Below are 18,385 nucleotides of genomic sequence, written 5' to 3' on the forward strand. Positions count from 1 at the left end.
GAGTATAGCTATTGGCCTATAATTGGAGAATTCAGTAGAGCTGCCTCCTTTGTGAAGTGGGATTACATAGGATATTTTCCAGATGGTGGGAATTTTAGCTTCTACTATGGTTCGATTGATTAGTATTGAGACGGGGTAAGCAATAGCATCAGCTGATTTTTGTAGGTACTCGGCAGGGAGTTGATCAGCAGAAAGTGTAGTGGATTTTAATTTTTTGATCAAGGTACGGATAAGTGAAGTGGCGACTGGTTGGAAGCTGAACACGAGTAGGTTTCTAGGGGTGCTACTTTCAGGACCAGGGGAGCTAGGAGGTAGTTGGCTAGCTATGGCTTGAATTGTCTCAGTAAAGAATTGGTTAAAACTATCAGAAACATCTTCAAGGGTTTTATCAATAGTAGCAGCAGGGATTGGGGTTGAAGTTTGTCCAGGATGTAGTAGATTATTTAAACCTGCCCAAAACTTCTGAGGGTTATTTTGATTTACTGTCTGTAAATTACAGTAGTATTGTTTTTTGTCTTGTAAAATTGATTTTTTGGTTTTGTTCCTGGATTGCCTGTATTTAATGTGATCTTGAGGGTCTTTAGAAGAACGCCATAAAGCCCATGCTTTGTTTCTAAGGGTAATTTTGAGTTTAGACTCTATAGAAAGCCATGGAGCAGTTTTTGCCTTGGCTCTCTTTGAACGAACAGGTGCATGCAAATCAAGGATCTCAAGGAATTTGTTGTTAAAGTATGCTACTGCTTCCTCTAACGGGAGGTGTTTTAGAATAGACCAATTACATGAGTTTAGTTCTTGTTGGAATTTGGCAGGGTCAAAGTTTTTATTGTTTCTAACCTTTCTGAGTAAGGGTTGTTGGGAATTAATAGTTTTGTGCTTAATTACATATGTGAGAAGGTGATCGCTTAGGCCATTAAGGAGGGTACCAGAGGTGTACAGTTGGGGGTGACTATTTATGAGTACCCAGTCAAGTATACTTTCTTTTTGGTTGGGTTTACCTATCCTGGTAGGGGTGGATATGATTTGTGTAAATGCATGCAGGTTAATATGGGTGGTTGGGGATTCTGAGGAACAGGTGCCCCAGTCTATGTTAAAGTCTCCAAGTAGTAGGGTTTCTTGGGGTAGTGACATGATAGCCAGTGCAGGATATCTTCAAATGTAGATATATTGTTACCTGGGGAATGTACATACAGATGATATTAATGCATTTATTTTTATTAAGTTGCAATTTGGTGGCAAGAATCTCTGAGTTATTAATCTGAGGTGGTTGTATTACATCTATGGTGACATTCAACTCAGATTTATAGAGTACAGCTACCCCACCCCCCTTCCTCGAAGCACAATCCAGCCTGTGTATGTTGTACCCAGGTGGTAACACTTCATTGTCTTTAGTGTTAGGTTTTAACCAGGTTTCAGATAAACAGAGAATCTCAGGGGAGTGGACATCCAGAAGTGCATGCAGTTCATGTACCTTGTTATTAATGCTTTTAATATTGAGATGACAGACTAGGAGAGAGTTAGTTGGCCTATTAAGCCTATTAATTGTAGGTTTGTAGCTTAGATTGCAAGTAGAGGGGGTATGTGTATCTGAAGTGAGTGGGCCAAGGTTGGGGGGAATATCACCACCAAGTATTAGGTTGAGTCTATACTTGGCGATGAACTTCAGGAATTTGTTTATTAGTTTGTGGTAGTGTTTGGATCTAGAGCTAATGTGCCTGGGGTTGAGATGTTGATAGACTGAACAAGATGTTGGATAGGATCTGATACTGTAAGTATGGTTGAAGGTGGAAGGATTTACAGCTGGGGTGATAGTATGGCCTTTTGGGACCTGAAATCCCGTGAGAAACTAGGACTTAAGTAGGCTGAACACATGCTGTATGGTGTTTTGGTTTGTGCATGCACAGTGTGATACTGTAGTTCAGACATGCTATATGGGTTCCATATGGATATCATAAACCAGGGCCCCACTGAGTATCCAGCATCAGCTGAAACACAATGGGAACATATGGGAGTTGAGACATTTGTAGACACTGTCTTTGACTCTGTATATGTTTGATTAGCACAGTTCCTGCACTTTCCAGCTAGTTAGCCCTGCGTAATTTCTCTGCACTGGGAGTACCAATACATATAACTTGCATGCCAGATGTAGGAATCATGGGGACTGCCAGGATGCTGTGCAGAGACATTGATTAGCACACTACCACGTATTTGATAAAATGGTAGCCCTTTCTGCTAACATAAAGCAGTCTATGAACACCAAGTGGGTCCTTTATTACCACATGTGTGCAGTCTATAGCAACCAGTACTTCAGGGAGATGGACAATGTCATAGAAGCCACACTTGATGGTGCATCTGTCTTCTGATGTGTTGAGGAAAAAGTAGAAGTAGCTTATTGAGGAATAATGCTCCTGATACACACATTTCCCATTGTGTTACGTACAGTTACAGTTACACAAACCTTAGTACCCACCAGTACAGGAATTCCACACATTCGTCCTGATCCTGTCTGTGGACAACATATGACGACCAATTATGGGGAGCTCCCCAACAGGGATAGTGAGGTAACCATGTTTACAGACAAGAATTATTGCCACTTAAGCATAGTTTCTGCTGCTCCTAGCCTCTTTACTTATTACAGTTCCACAAACCCGCACATGCTTTTTACTCTTATAATGGCACGCAGCTGGCTGCATGCATAATGTTCTCTGTGGCTATGAATTATGACCTGCTTCCACATGTACTCATTTGCATCTCCTTATGTACCCCTCAGACTGTGTGCCTTCATTTGCAGGATACTATGCTGCCATTTACATATGAGTATTCCCATCTCCTTTCCTCACTGCTCAGTGGACCTTGCAGGTAATGTGAAGTGTAACATACATGCATGTCATCACTTCCCACATAACACTGCTCTGTGTAAAATGCAAGATGAGTATTAATACCAGTTGTGTTTTCCTTGGCTAAAGACATTGACAAAAAACTACTACTTTCTCAAATACTTTCAAACAAATGAAATGGCAAATTCTAAACATCCTTCCTTTTGACAAGACTATAGAATACTTCAGCTCTGTCTTCCTTGATACTTTAAACTCACTAGCCCCACTAAGAAACAAAAGGATAAAAACTAAAACTGCTCCTTGGCTATCCAAAGAGACAAAACAGATTATGCACCACAGAGACAAACTATGAAAGCTTTTCCAAAACAATAAACTGGCCAGTACCTTGCTCCAATATAAAGAGCTTCGCAATTGTGCAAAACGACTAATCACCAAAGACAAAAAATCCTACTATATCAAACTTCAGTCCAATAACAATAAAAAAAAACAAAAATTCTGGAACTCAATAAACTCACTCCTCAATCCAGGCACCAAGAATAATCCCTGTCCTGACCCAAGTAAATCTGACCTCGAACTAGGCTCTGAATTTAACTCATTTTTCATAGAAACTATTACTACCCTCACCAAGACATTTCCTAATAATAACCCAACTGCTCTACACTCTCCCACTTCTAACTCACCTCACTCTCATCTGTTTGAACTCAAACCCATCTCCACTAACTTTATAAAAAAATACTTTTGTCCAAACTTAAACCTTGCTCTAATACACCTGACTATATTCCCTCTTCCTTCTTAAAATGTGTTGCTGATGGCATTGCTCTCCCAATCAGCATCATTATTAACCGATCCACAAAAGAATTATATGTCCCCAAACTCTGGCACTCATCTTATATTCTTCCTCTTCATAAAGGAGGCAGAAATACCAGCATCTCAAACTTTTGCCCCATTGCTTTGCTCTCACCAATCTCCAAAATCCTAGAAAAATGCATCCACCTCCAACTTATGTCTTTCCTGACCCAAAACAATCTTCTCACTCCTATCCAGCATGGCTTCCGTCCAGGCCATAGCACAATAACCGCTCTACTCTCTTTCCTAGAAACTGTCAATCAAGCCTGAGATCCAGGCCACTTAGTTTCTACTGTTTTACTCGATCTGTCTAATGCCTTTGATACTGTTTCCCACAAGTACCTTCTCTGCCATCTCTCAAACCTTAATCTCTCACATAATGCTTTATCCTAGTTCTCCAGCTATCTCTCAGACAGATCACAGGCAGTCAAATGGAAGAACTCCATCTCTTCCTTCCTACCTACCCCAACTGGCGTACCACAGGGATCCATCCTTGGGCCAATGCTTTTTAACATCTTCATCAATAACTTTCACACTGCTATTCCTGATGCTAAAATCATTCAATACACAGACGATTCAACCTTAGTCTGCTCTGCCTCAAACCTCTCTGAATTAATGACTAAGACCCAAACTGCCTTCTCAACAACTGAAAACTGGATGCACCAAAACCACCTCTCTCTCAATGCAAATAAATCAAAGATTCTACTATTCCCTCCCACAAAGACCCTCTCCTACGATAAAAACAACTTCAGTCTATAGTCAGACCAACACACCTATAGAAGTGATCCCCTCTGCCAAACTACTTCGCATTACTGTAGATGAACACCTCAAGTTTGATATTCACATTCAACAAAATATTAAGAAAACCCACCAAAAGCTAGGTATGCTGTATAGGAATAATTGCTTTCTCTCCAAATCTACCAGGCAAACTCTGGCCTCGACTTATCTTCTTCCTTCCTTATTATACGGAGTCCCTCACCTAACCAACCTGTCCTCCTCTATCACCTCTAAACTAGAAAACTGCTACAACAAAATCTCTAAATTTGCCTCTAAATCTAAAAATACCACCCATCACTGCCTAACCCTACAATCCCTGAATTGGCTTGAACTCCCAAACTACCTAGACTATCTACAACTCACTACTGCATATAGACTCATATTTCACCCGACAAAATGTCCCGCTCTAACTAACATCCTTCCCCCTTATACACCCAACAGAGCTCTCAGATCTGAAAATCAGAACTTAATTACTATCCATAAACCTAAATGTCCTGCTGGCCAACTTCTCCTATCTTTCTCACTAGGCAAAAAATGGAATTCCCTTCCCTCCACACTAAGAAGCATACCAAACTCAGAAAACTTCAAAACCCAACTATTCAAACATCTGTCCACTAAAAGGAAATGTACCTGCCTTCACCCAACCTAATCAAAAGGGGTTGTCTCTCTGGTTCCCAAGCTCTACAACTCTCACAGTTATCTTCCTATGAGCCTATCTAAGCTCTCAACAACTCCTACAGCTACCCTCACACAGCCCAACCTTGTAAATATTGTAAATAGCATTCTACTGTTGATGTGTCTATGTAAAGCGTATTTACATTTTCTTAAAAGGTTTGTATGTAAACTGTTTCGACTTCTAACACATTATCTGTTTTCCTGAAATGAAACTGTATGATCCCTACCTTCAAGCTTAATGAATTTGTTAACTATGCATGATATTGAATGCATTTATGAGTAATTATTCTACATAATATTATCTTTAATATTAACTATCAGTTGTATCTAAATTGTATAATGCATCTTGGAGCTTTTCTTCCGGGGCCTCAACTGAAATTTGGTCAATTCGGCCCAGTGGACTTCCCCGGTAATCAAACTGCAAATAAATAAATAAATAAATAACTGCTGGTAGTATGATGTAGGGCTGACCACAGCTTTAAAATAATTCTTGGCAGATCTGCACTATTGTGTCAGTTCTTAGAATAAACAATGATAGTCCCCAATCAGAGTTAATGCTGTAAAACTTCAAATTCCACCAATAATTCATTATGTTCTTAGACATACAGTCACCTCTCCCTCCTCTACTTGATTATAAAAAAGACAAAAACATATTTATTTATTCCTTTACTTATATTTGTTTACCGGGGTAATGCACTGATCAGTAGTGACCAATTTCAGGCTCTAGCCTGGATATATTTGTAGTATTTGTAGAAATGACAGGGACAAACTCATACAAACAGGCACATTGCTATGCCCAACGTACCTTTCATACTGTATTCTTCACCCTTATTCATAGGTTCATAAGAGGTTACTAAGCTAATGGCCTTAGGGCCTTTACAAGCCTAGGAATGTAAAAAAACCCTGAGTACCCTAATTGACATTAGTTAGATGATTGCTGTTTGCAGAGTGATTTTATGTCATTGGGGATTGGGAGGATGGCCTAGTGGTTAAGGTGTTTGCCTTACAAACACAAGGTGCAGGGTTTGAGTCTCCCAAGGGATAATTGGCTAGGCTTAAAATGGCTCGCAAGGGCAGTTAGTTTAGTACTTATCTATAAACCTATGATCAGCACTGGCTGCCCCTGTCAATGAGTGCCACAGGTGCTCCCCCTGGGGTGAATTTGCAGTTACACATTCAATTATCAAGGTTGTGCTTAAATAGGGTTATTGAGGAGCTCTGCTTCACATGAAGTGGGAGCTTATTCAGAGTGGCAATCTCTGGGAAACATATTTGTCTCTCCCACAAGTTCTATTAATGTCACAGGCTAGGTTGAGATCCCTGGAGTGAGTGACTCTTATCCCTATTTGATTTGCGATTGCAGCGTTTCCATTAGGGCAGGGTCAGAGACTGCTCTGTAGGCCAGGCACAGGTCACCTCTCAGCAGCCTGTTTGATGTAGAGTACAGTGACAGAGCTTTCAGTCTTTCCATGTAGGTTGTGTCTTGGGGACCCTAAATTCTCTTTGGTTAGAAACCTCTGTGGTCTATCCCACTGCTGCAGGTGTCTGGTGAGGTACATACAGAAGGGAGCACTGTACTCAATCAGTGGTCTGATAAGGGTTGAATAAAATGGATTTATGACCTCCCTGATCTTGGATGCAATGCCCTTATTTATGAGATGTGCAGTGTAGAAAGCTTTCCTTACCACTATGGACACATGGTGATCGAAGTTTAGATTGCTATCAACCAGCATTCCCAAGTTTCACACCACTGTGTTTGAGCTTAGAGGGGAGCTATCAATATTGTAAACAGCAGGGGCTACTTCTTTGTCAAAGGGGATAATGAGGCATTTTTTTGCATTTAGTTTCAGTCCATGGCCCTGGCACCAGTCATTTGTCTGTGTCAGTCCCTTCTGTAATTTGTTGACACCATTGGGGGACTCTATTATTGCACCCAGTTTACAGTCGTCTGCAAAGCTGGTAAGCCACATGCCATCAACTTTTCACTGGTCTTAGATTCCAATCAGTAGAGGGCCCAGTACAGATCCTTGTGGGACACCACTGGTAACTGGTCTACTGGTGATGTAGACTCATGAACTTTGACAGTGTGCATTCTATCTGTGAGCCAATTTGCTACCCATCTAGTGATGAACTGATCAATACCCATTTTTTTTTAATTTCTCCAAATCTTTTGGGTTTCTAATACCATGACGGGAATGGACCGCATTCCAAAGTCAAAGTATGATTAAAGTTCATGAAATTAGTATTGTTTCAGTATTTGATGTCAGCCAAAAGTGCTCTTTGTAGCACCCGCAATGTGCCCAGTAATGACTCTTTCTGCAATTTGTATGGGGTTACATGTATTCGTAACATATCTAAATACAATTGTAGATTCTTTTTATAAGACCTGTTGCTCCTCCTACTACTATTGGAACTGTATGGGTATCTTTCTTCCACATTGCTCTCATTTCTGCCTGCAGATCCTGATATTTTATGACTTTGTGTCTCTCTGTACACAAGACACTGTAGTCATTGGGTGTGGCGATTTCAATGATCAATGCTACTTTTGTCTTCTTTATCCAGTTTTCTAGCATCTGTCTTTTGAACTGTTGGTAATAGGTGATCCCAGGTGATGTATACTTCATCATTTTCTATGATGCTTTATGGCTCATGTTTCCAGTGTTTTTCAACCACTTCAATACCATAATGTTTGGACATTCACCAGTACAACAGTCTTGCCACATTATTATGTATTTCAGTATACAGTCCTTCTGCCATTAGTATGTCACAACCAACAACAATGTGTGCGACTGTTTCCAATTTGGTTTTATGTATGTAGCCCACTATCTTGTGCCGCCAATATTAACCTTTCATCTCTTGGTTTGAATTTGCCTCTCCTTAACCATTCCTGCATTTGTTCCTGATCAACATGAGGTTCTTCCAGAAGTTTTCTGTACTTGCAACTATATTTATGCATTTTCCACATTTCTTGCCTTTTCATCTGATCCTTCACCTTATATTCTTTCTTTTGTTTTTTAGCACATTCAGTTGCTGCCTGATTTTTATCTACTTCTGGTTTGACTTCCATTCCTGCTTGACACCGATATGCTTCTGCTAGATTAAACAGAGAAGTCATCTTAGATTTATTCTCTTCATGTTTCAAAACTTTCACTACATTTGGGTCTTGTGAGGTCAGCAGGTATGTGTGCAGTGCCACGATTGCAGATCTATACATGTAATCAATTTTAAGGAGGCCCATCCCTCCCTCAGAATGGGAAATATATAATCTTGGTATGCACTGATTTTTATAAATCATTTGTTCAGCATGAAACATCCTTCTTATTTTCCTGTTTGATCTATCCAACACGTTTTGGGGCCAGTCAATCACTCCAAAACTGTAAGTTAGGACAGGAAGAGCAAATTAGTTTATAGCTTGGATTTTGTTCCTAGATGTCAATGCTGTTTTCAGGATTAATTTTAGTCTTCTAAAGTATTCCTTACTAAGTTGGATTTGCATTTGTTCATGTTTTATTGTGGATCCTTCATCAATTCCCAAATATTTATACACTCCCTCTTGATCAGGTTCTTTTATATCCCATTCTTGTCCCAAACTGATGTTTTCTTGGTGCTGCAGTTTACCTGCTTTAAAGGTTGCTTTTGCACATTTATCAAGACCAAATGACATTCTTATATCATCTGAAAAAGTTTTGACAACTTGCAGTTGTTCTTTCAGTTCCTCATCTGATGAGCTATACCATTTTAAAATATTCGACAAAGGAAAGATGAGAATTCTTTATACTTTGTTGTTTTCTAGGAGCCAAATTATAGCCATGGCCTAATCTATTAAGTAGACAGCTTAATGGGTTAAGGGAAAGGCAGAATAGCAGTAGAGAGGGTTTCTTGATTGGGGAATTGTGTCAAATGCCTTGGATAAATCAAGACATGCGTTACGTACTGCCTTCCCTCATCCAGGGCTTTGTTGACTTTCTCAAAGAAGTCCACCAGGTTTAATGAGCAAGATCTACCCTTGACAAAACCCAAACTGGGTTGGATCAAGAGTTTGAAGGTTGCCTATGTCCTGGTTGATAAGATCTATGATGATTCTTTCCATGGCCTTGCAGATAAGGCTGATCAGGCTAATGGGTCTATAGTTCCCAGGGTTGGTCGATGTACCCCCTTTGTGCAAGGGGATTACTGTTTCTGTTGTGCACTCCACCAGCACAAAACCAGTGTTCAGGCTGTGGTTAAAGACACAGCTGAGCAGTTCCACTAGATTTTGTTTCAGATTGTTTAGTATGGAGCTTGAGATGTTATCTGGTCCCATACAGGCTGTACCTTGGAGAGTGCTTGAATGACCTGTTCTTTGGAGATAACCGGTAGAGGACAGGTGTCAGGAATGATGTGGTGTATGGCTGGTGGGGACAGGGGGGTGAAACTGTTGCTGAATCTGTCAGCTAGCAGGTTGGCAATTTCTTCAGGTTCACAGTGTGTGGTGCTATCCACTATAAGTTCAGCACACAGTTGGGTATTTCCTCTGAGATTTTGGATGTAGCTAATGAATGCCTTATGATTGTCTTTAACTAGGGATACTAGTTTAGTCTAATAACTAGAGGACTTTACAGGGTTTCTGATTTGCTTGTTTAAGCTGCATAGGGTAATCTTCCTTTGCTGAGTACGTTCCTTCTTGTTCTTAAATATAAGTTTCTTTCTTTTGTTATATAACTTATTTATACTTGCAGTCCATCAGGATGGCTTGTTTTTATGAGAAGACTGGTTTTAGTCCTGTAAGGTTCAGCCAAGTCAACACATTTGCTTAACTGGCTATACAGTATATTTGCGCACTTCTCTGCATAAGAGTCATTGTTGTCTGTGGTATCAGGTGCATTGAAACCTTTTATACGATAGTTTGCTTTGAAGAAATTTTTCCATTTTTTCCTCCTCAGGGGGTGTCAGGTATGATCTTTATTTCAAATGAGACAGATTTATGGTCTAACGTAACTAGGGAGGGCAGCACACTGGGGGGGGTAGTGCATTAACCTCCCATGTTGGTGAGTACTAGGTCTAGGACATTTAAGCCTCTTGTGGGGGTGCAGACTGACTGTTCCAGTGCATTTCAATGAACAAAGTCCAGGAACCTCAGAGTGATCATGTTTGTGTTCATGTAAGTCGCCGATCGATGGATGGGTAGTTGAAGTCTCCAATGACCGAGGTGTTTGGCTGTATACTGAGCATTTCAAAAGTCCAGGTAGGTGGTATGTTTCTCCTGATTCATGGTGGGGGACCTGTAGCTAGCTATGATGTGGTAGGGTATTTTACCAATGGTTATTTGGACCTGGAGTTGCTCAAGAAAGTCATACTGTTTCTCCATCATGAGGTGTATTTGGATTTAATGAAAATGGATACACCTCCACCTTTGGTTCTTTCATGCTCATTTTGGGGTCTAAACGTGTGGAAGGCATTGTAGCCCTGCACGGCCAGGGTGCTCTTCTGTGGCCTTGAACCAAGTCTCTGTGATTGCACAGACATCAGCATCTTCCAAGGTGAGGAGTGCTTCCAGGGGGTGCAGTTTACTGTTTAGGCTTGTAGCATTAAGCAGCATAACTTTCAGTTTGTCTGTAGAGTATTTGCTTATGTCAGAAGTCTTGTTGTTTTCACATAGCCTAAAAAAAAGCTCTATGGGGGAGGGAAGCATCTTTGTCAATATCCTAAAGCCTTGAGGAGAAAGTTGAAGGTCATCTCTGGCAAACCATCGAGGTCTGTTGACCATGTCTTCCCAGACTGACAGATATTAGATGCCCTTGTAGTGACACCAGAAGCTAAGCCAATTGTCAAAATTGATAATTTTTTGTCTGTACCGTGGCATCATTCTAGGTGAAGGTAGAATGACGCTTAAGGCTAGGAACACACCTGCCTGGCACACATAATCTGAGAGTTCTATCATCTCTCTTCATATAGTCGAGAGAGGTACGTTTCAAGTCATTCACTCCAACATGTACTATGAGTCATAATGCTAATTGCTGCTGAGTGACTTGAATGTGTGTGTGACTTGTCAGATCCTGGCACCTGACAGGCAGCTGACCGTGACCTTCTCCTTGTCCATTCTGGGGAAAGGGATGTCTGTGAGTCTCATTTTTGAGTTGCCTATGACCAGGACATTTGGTTTTGAGGTGTTTTGCCTTAGGGGCTTAATTGCTGAGACACTGACAAGCGTGCTGTTATGTGTACTGGTGGAGTGTGTTAATGCACCAGTATGTGAGGATTGTTTGCACTTGGGAGGTCTCTGGTCTTTTGGTAAGCTCTTAGTAAGTACTACCATTTATGTGGGTTTATTCATCTTGATTTTATCTTGCATAAGAGGAGAGCTGTGTGAGCTGATAACCTTTTCGATGTCTTGTTTATTGTTACATGAGAGGACTGATTCTAGTTTCATGATATAGTGACATCTCTCATGTACTGTATTTGTTTGCTTTAGAAGCAGGTGGCTGTCAGTATACACGAGGCAATTGCTACATTGTCTCAGGTTGCCCATGTCAATCAGGCTGGCTGGGGAAATGCTGGGAAATTGACTGTCCATAGTAGCAGGTAATTCCTAGCTTGTGGGAAGGCAAAATAGATCAGCTATTACTCTGTAATTAACACAGAAACTTCATTCTATACAGGATCAGGGAAGAAAATGAGGCAACACTGCTCACTGCTTAGCTGGGCTGCCTATAGTGCAGGAATGTGCAACTAAGGTGCCCAAAGAGCAGCAAGGTAGCCTGACAGGGTTTCACTGAGTGGTGTTTAGGGAAAAAGTGATTCTAGGCATTTGTATCTATACAAGACACTGCTAACCCCAGTTGCACAGAGCACAGCTGAGTGCAAACACAGGGCTTAAATAGAAGCGAATTTAAACAGTTCTAACACAATCTACCAATAGGAAAGCCCTTCACAAAGCCTTTATTTCAGCAATCTCCAACTCAGATGGATCCTGAGCTACACACGTCTGCCACAAGGGTGCAGGGAGGCCCTCAATGTAAAATGGCTGATTTTAGTGCTCCAGTGATACCAAACAGTCTAGATTCAACAAGTCTGAATCTAGCCTATGCTATTTAAGGCAGAATAGCAATTATACAAAGTACAGAATAAATCAGTCACAGCAGCAAAAGACAGTAAACATGAAGCAACAGTTCAATATGATACAGTACAAGTGCAAAAAACAGGCTTAAACTATACTTATTTTTTTTGAAGATTTCAATGGATGCCTTGGATTTTTGTTTAGATGTACTCCAGACCTTTGGCTAAGCATGTCAAACTCTGAAGAGCTCCAGTAGGTGAGCGCAAACCCAAGCAAATGCAATGCTTAAATACAAGCGGATTTAAACAGCTTTAACACAATCTACCAACATGAAAGCCCTTCACACAGCCTTTATTTCAGCAATCTCCAACTCAGATAGATCCTGAGCTACACACGTCTGCCACAAGGGTGCAGGGAGACCCTCTTAATGTAAAATGGCTGATTTTAGTGCTCCAGTGATACCAAACAGTATGGATTCAACAAGTCTGAATCTAGCCTATGCTATTTAAGGCAGAATAGCAATTATACAAAGTACAGAATAAATCAGTCACAGCAGCAGAAGACAGTAAACATGAAGCAACAGTTCAATATGATACAGTACAAGTGCAAAAAACAGGCTTAAACTATACTTATTTTTTTTGAAGATTTCAATGGATGCCTTGGATTTTTGTTTAGATGTACTCCAGACCTCTGGCTAAGCATGTCAAACTCTGAAGTGCTCCAGTAGGTGAGCGCAAACCCAAGCAAATGCAATGCTTAAATACAAGCAGATTTAAACAGATTTAACACAATCTACCAATAGGAAAGACCCTCACAGAGCTTTTATTCCAGCAATCTCCAACTCAGATGGGTCCTTAGCTGCTCACTTTTGCCACAAGGGTGCAGGGAGGCCGTCTTAATGTAAGCTACTTGCCCACCCATCCACCCATGGAAAAGTCATATGCATGAAGTAGCTACTTTACTGATATGCCACTGCATTACCAAACCATATTAAATGATGATATGATGTTAAATCAAAACACAATTGCTGGCCAAACACTGCATAGCTTACCATTTGCAGCTCAAATGCCACTCTGAGGACCCCCCCCTCAAAATAACAAAGAGAAGGAATGGACATCTTAGTAGAATGGGGAAATAGCTTTAATGACCTTTAGACTGGAGGAACAACTTTGAAATCCTTCTAAACACTGATGATGCAATTGCACTGCGGTCATCCTTTCAAAATAACTTCAACTGTGGCAAGTCATAACTACTTGGAATGTCATCTATATTAAATGTGAAGGCCACACACACCTCTCATATGTTCGATCCTCAGTCGTCAACCAGAAAGAGGGTTACTTAATGTGCATTATACAAAGGGTATATAATACAGATAGTAAAGTCACAAAGAAGCTGACCAGTGGTTTCCACAAACATGGTAACATGACAGGAAACAAAAATTAATTGTTATGCTGTATATAGATCTGCAGAGCCACTGCTAACATACCGAGAATTATCCTAGACTGAAAGCTGCTGGACCATGGCTTTTGGACACCTAAAAAATGCTACTGCAATTCAGCTTATCCTGCACTCAGCTTATGAACCATGTCAGGCCTGAGCATCTAATCTGAAACAAAAATTATGGGATCACCAGTTATTAAAAGTTTGTGGGCATCTTTCAGTAATGACTGCCAAGACATGGCGTAACTCCTGCAAATTTATTTGACAGATAGACAGGGTTTGAATCCCACCACTGCCAACCAGCGCAATGTCAGACATATGTGGGACAGAAGCTACAGTCCTTGGATCCATTCCACTTCCTACAAATATGTCTGATGGCCTGCAGGGCAATAGTCTTTCAAGTCACATCACTGGCACACAAAAGGTTGAAGTAGAAGTTATACAAGTAAAGCAGATTCCCAAGATAGACAAGTCACAAAATACAACCTGGCCTCAACAGCATACAGAGAATATGCTCATGTTTCCCAAATTATGGGCTTCCACTATACATACACTGAGCACTCACTGAGCTGAGTCTTTACCCTAGCACTTCAGGCCCCTTTCTTATTAACCCCTCTCTCTCTTTTTCTCTGTGGACTTCAGTGTCTTCTAGTGTTCCTTTCTGACAGTAACTGCCTTCACATGAAGACACACACAGACACACACTCACACACACACACACACACACACACACACACACACACACACACACACACACACACACACACACACACACACACACACACAAAACCCCTACCCCTAAGGAAGGCTGGTGAAATTCTCTAATTCCCCACAGATTTCATCCTAGCAAAATAGTTTTGCCACAAACCTAGTGATTTGGCTAGGGACTCACCATTGCAGTGTCACTCTCGATCAATATTTAAATAAATATAATAATGCATCACTGCTAAATTTCTAAGCAGTCTGGCTTCGATATGGATGAAACAGCCAGACAACCTACAGTGCTAAATAACGTCCCCTTCTCAGATAATAAACAAATAAATACCAGCAATACGATACTAAAAGTGAATAAACAAATAAAAAATGTATTTAGAAATATAAACATTAGACAGCACTGACACAAGTTAAATATGCAAAGATGAATACATTTATACAAAAGAACAAAAAAAATAATCCATATATAAAATACTTCAAAGGAAAACTTAACTGATACTGGATAAACAATCTAGCTGACTGACTGAATGTATACTGAAGTCTTAACTGAGCTGTTGCTAGCAAACAGTAGAGGCAGATTACTGAACGGCAATTTACATAGGTGCTAACACCCCAAAATCTTCAAAAAGACTGACTCTATACACTTGCTGCAGCTCAAGCTATTTATGCTTATCCTTATTTCTCACAAGAATCACAAGTAGTTAACTCAGTTATTCTCACACCCAGAAAAAAAGAAGTAAACATAGGATTTCACGTATTGCTGGTAGCTGCTTGCACTATTGCCCAATTTTATGGCTTTTTTTCCAATTAGTGGCAATTTTTTTTCCTGAATCAGAAGCACCTTGTACATTTCATCATAAAATGCTGCATTTTCCAGCAAAATAAAGTTACATGTTTTATACATATTTTTATCTATAGGATAAAAAAGCAAATACGTTTTCCTGTCACTGTTAAAACATCTTAGCTATGAAATTTCACAACTCATTTTATGTTGCAAAGTTTATGAAGCTTAAATATACAGTCTTCTTCTTCTTCTTTCGGCTTTTCCCGGTTAAGGGTCACCACAGCGGACCACCTGTCCGCTCATGATTGGCAGTGGAGTTTTACAGTGTTGAGTTGCCAGCCCGACGCCCAACCTTCCACAGAAGAAACACACATGCACACACTCACACCTAGGGCCAATTTAGAGTGTCCAATCCACCTATAGCATGTCTTTGGGATGTGGGAGGAAACCGTAGCACCCGGAGGAAACCCATGCGACCACAAGGAGGACATGCAGACTCCGCACAGAAGGCACCCCAGCCAAGGATCGAACCGGAGAAGCTTAAATATACAGTACAAATGTGTTAAGGTGCTCAACAGATGAAAGAAAGAAAAAAAGTACAGACATCACATTTGACATTGGTTTCTCTCTTAGATCATCATTCTTAATTGTTATGCCCAACAATCCCATGGGTTAAATGTTTGTAATAGTGACATCACATTACTTATGCAGATCTTGGACTGATTAAAGGAGTTTTATTTAAACATTGGATTAACACCCTCTCAGCTTCACTGCCTTTATTAATATTTTGTAACTGCACAATTAAGAAGGCTTATGGCAATCTGCCATCTATATGAAATGGTGGGTTTGGCATAATGGTTATGGTCTTCTCCTCAGAGTACAGAGTTTGATTCAAATCCAGGTTATTGACTAGGCTTAAAACAGACCTTAATGGCAATTAGCCTAGTATTCCCTTACAAACCTGTAGTCAACAACTTGTAAACATAAATAATGCCAACAGTAACAAATAGTGCTCCTTACTAGAATAAAAGAAAATCATATCTACTAAGCAATTACTGGTTCTGTGTTTTTTTTGCAGACTGATGTTATTCAGTGGTTATACAAGGGCAGCTTTTCATGCAAAGACACTTTATTCTAAGCGTTATTATCTTATTGTTTGACTGTATAGCATTTAGTTACTTCTGTGGCCATGTCCACTCTGTGTTCACATGGATTTTTTTTTCTCAGACTCAGCTTTTCCTCCCACCTCCCAAGGCATGTGATTGGCTGATTGGCAACTCTTACATCTTCTTAGCTGTGCTGTGAAATGCATGTGTTATTGTAAAGAAATAAATCTACTTTTACTTCCAATAACCTTTTGCCAAGTAGTGGATGTGAATGTAAGTGGACAGTATTTGTAATATGAGAAACAATATATATATATATATATATATATATATATATATATATATATATATATGTATATATTTGTTTTTTTTTTCTAGTCCACCACATTGTTGAGCCATTACATTGACCATAAATAGTTAACATTCATACAAATCAAGGAAAAAAAGAAAAAGGAAAAACAATGTGTTATGCAGTACCACACATCCCCTCACAGCCCTGCAACTTGTATATACCAACTCGAAGGTCGTACAACAGTGGGGAAAGGGCAAAATCATAATCCTCACTGTCATCCAAGACACCACGTTTTTCGATAAAGGTGGGTGCAGGAATGCACCTAACAAAGCTGTTGATAAAATGAATGCCAAATCTAACACATTGCCCACACATACAGACACACATGCACACACACACACACACACACACACACACACACACACACACACACACACACACATATATATATATATATATATATATATATATATATATATTCACAGCATCAATAACACAGGATTCACTAAGCCTCCGTGTAAGAGTTATAACTCATACACGGAGGCTGCAGTTAAACGGAGTGATGTCAGCATGCTCTGCATATTCATGAGAGCATGCTGAATCACACTTAAGGCTAACACGGTCCGTGTAAGACAGTAGGGGGCGTGTCCGTAGGCCGAGCCCTATAAGTGGACACGCCCCCAAAAGAGGAAAAGTTCCCAAAGTAAACACCCACAACACAGTCCACGGAAATGTGAATAAATAGAACACAACACATGCCCCCACAGACTATGAACAGAAAACATATAAATAAACATGTTATATATTTTTTTTTAAATTGTAAAAATGTTTAACTGTGAGTGCGCTCATTTGCGCGGGCGTGCCCGTAGCGCAGCTACAGTTAGCAGTCAGTGGGAAAGCATATAAGAACTAAATATGCAAAATAAGCCAAGAAGCAATAGCGTAGCAGTAGAGATGTTGGCTGAAGAGCAGGCATTCATGGTTCGCGCCCCCACAACACCAATTTTTATTATTTTTAGCAAAATAAGCAGGAAACAAGTCCCTGACAAATATGTACACATAAAACCACATTTTATGTAAAATGTAATGAAATAGCCCATTTATATTGAAGAAATGTGAGGTAACAAAAGAATAAAAATGCCAGATGTGCCCATAGCTAAAGTTTAACAGAGTGAGTGCATCTGCCCGTAGATGAGCAGTGGTTTAACTGGTGCAAAATGAGTGCCCGTAGCTGAGCAGTGGTTTAACACGCTAAACCTATGTGCCCCTAACTGAGCTAAGCGTAATATGAGTGCTGATAGCCAAATGAGGCTTAAACCAGCGTACCCCGTTTGTGCGGAGCTGCGCACCGTGCAAACAAGCTAACCGACGGGCAACGTTGAGCAAGCCGTATCAAAACTGCCTTTACACAGACACACACCTCAGCATGTCTAGACAGTCATGAAAAATAAAAAGCAGTGGCCAGGTTCGAACCCAGGATACTATACACCATAGTCAAGGTACTGAACCACTAAGCCATGACAGCAGTACCTAGAAATGCATTAATAGCTAATATATAGGAATGAATACAAACTGGAGCATGACAATGCAGGTTTACTGAAGTTGATACAATTCCAAAATGGCCAATCATAGATATGTGTGGAAAAAACGAACTATATAGGCCCCATAGGCGGGAGTACACAGCATAAACGATTGTAGAACTGACCTGCAGGCAGAATGACAGGAGTAGGAGAGGGTAGTTGCTTTCGAGCACAGAGGTGGGGCATTGAGGAGTCCAGGTACATGGTCTGGCTCCTAGTCCACAATCATGAGGCCCAACTCATGCATGGCCAGGTCCTCTGGGGAGCATACAGGGCCGAGGCGTGGGACCAGTTGGCTCAT

The sequence above is a fragment of the Protopterus annectens genome, chromosome 7.part1, assembly GCF_019279795.1.
Source record: "Protopterus annectens isolate FY-2018-M chromosome 7.part1, PAN1.0, whole genome shotgun sequence".
NCBI lineage: Eukaryota > Metazoa > Chordata > Ceratodontiformes > Protopteridae > Protopterus > Protopterus annectens.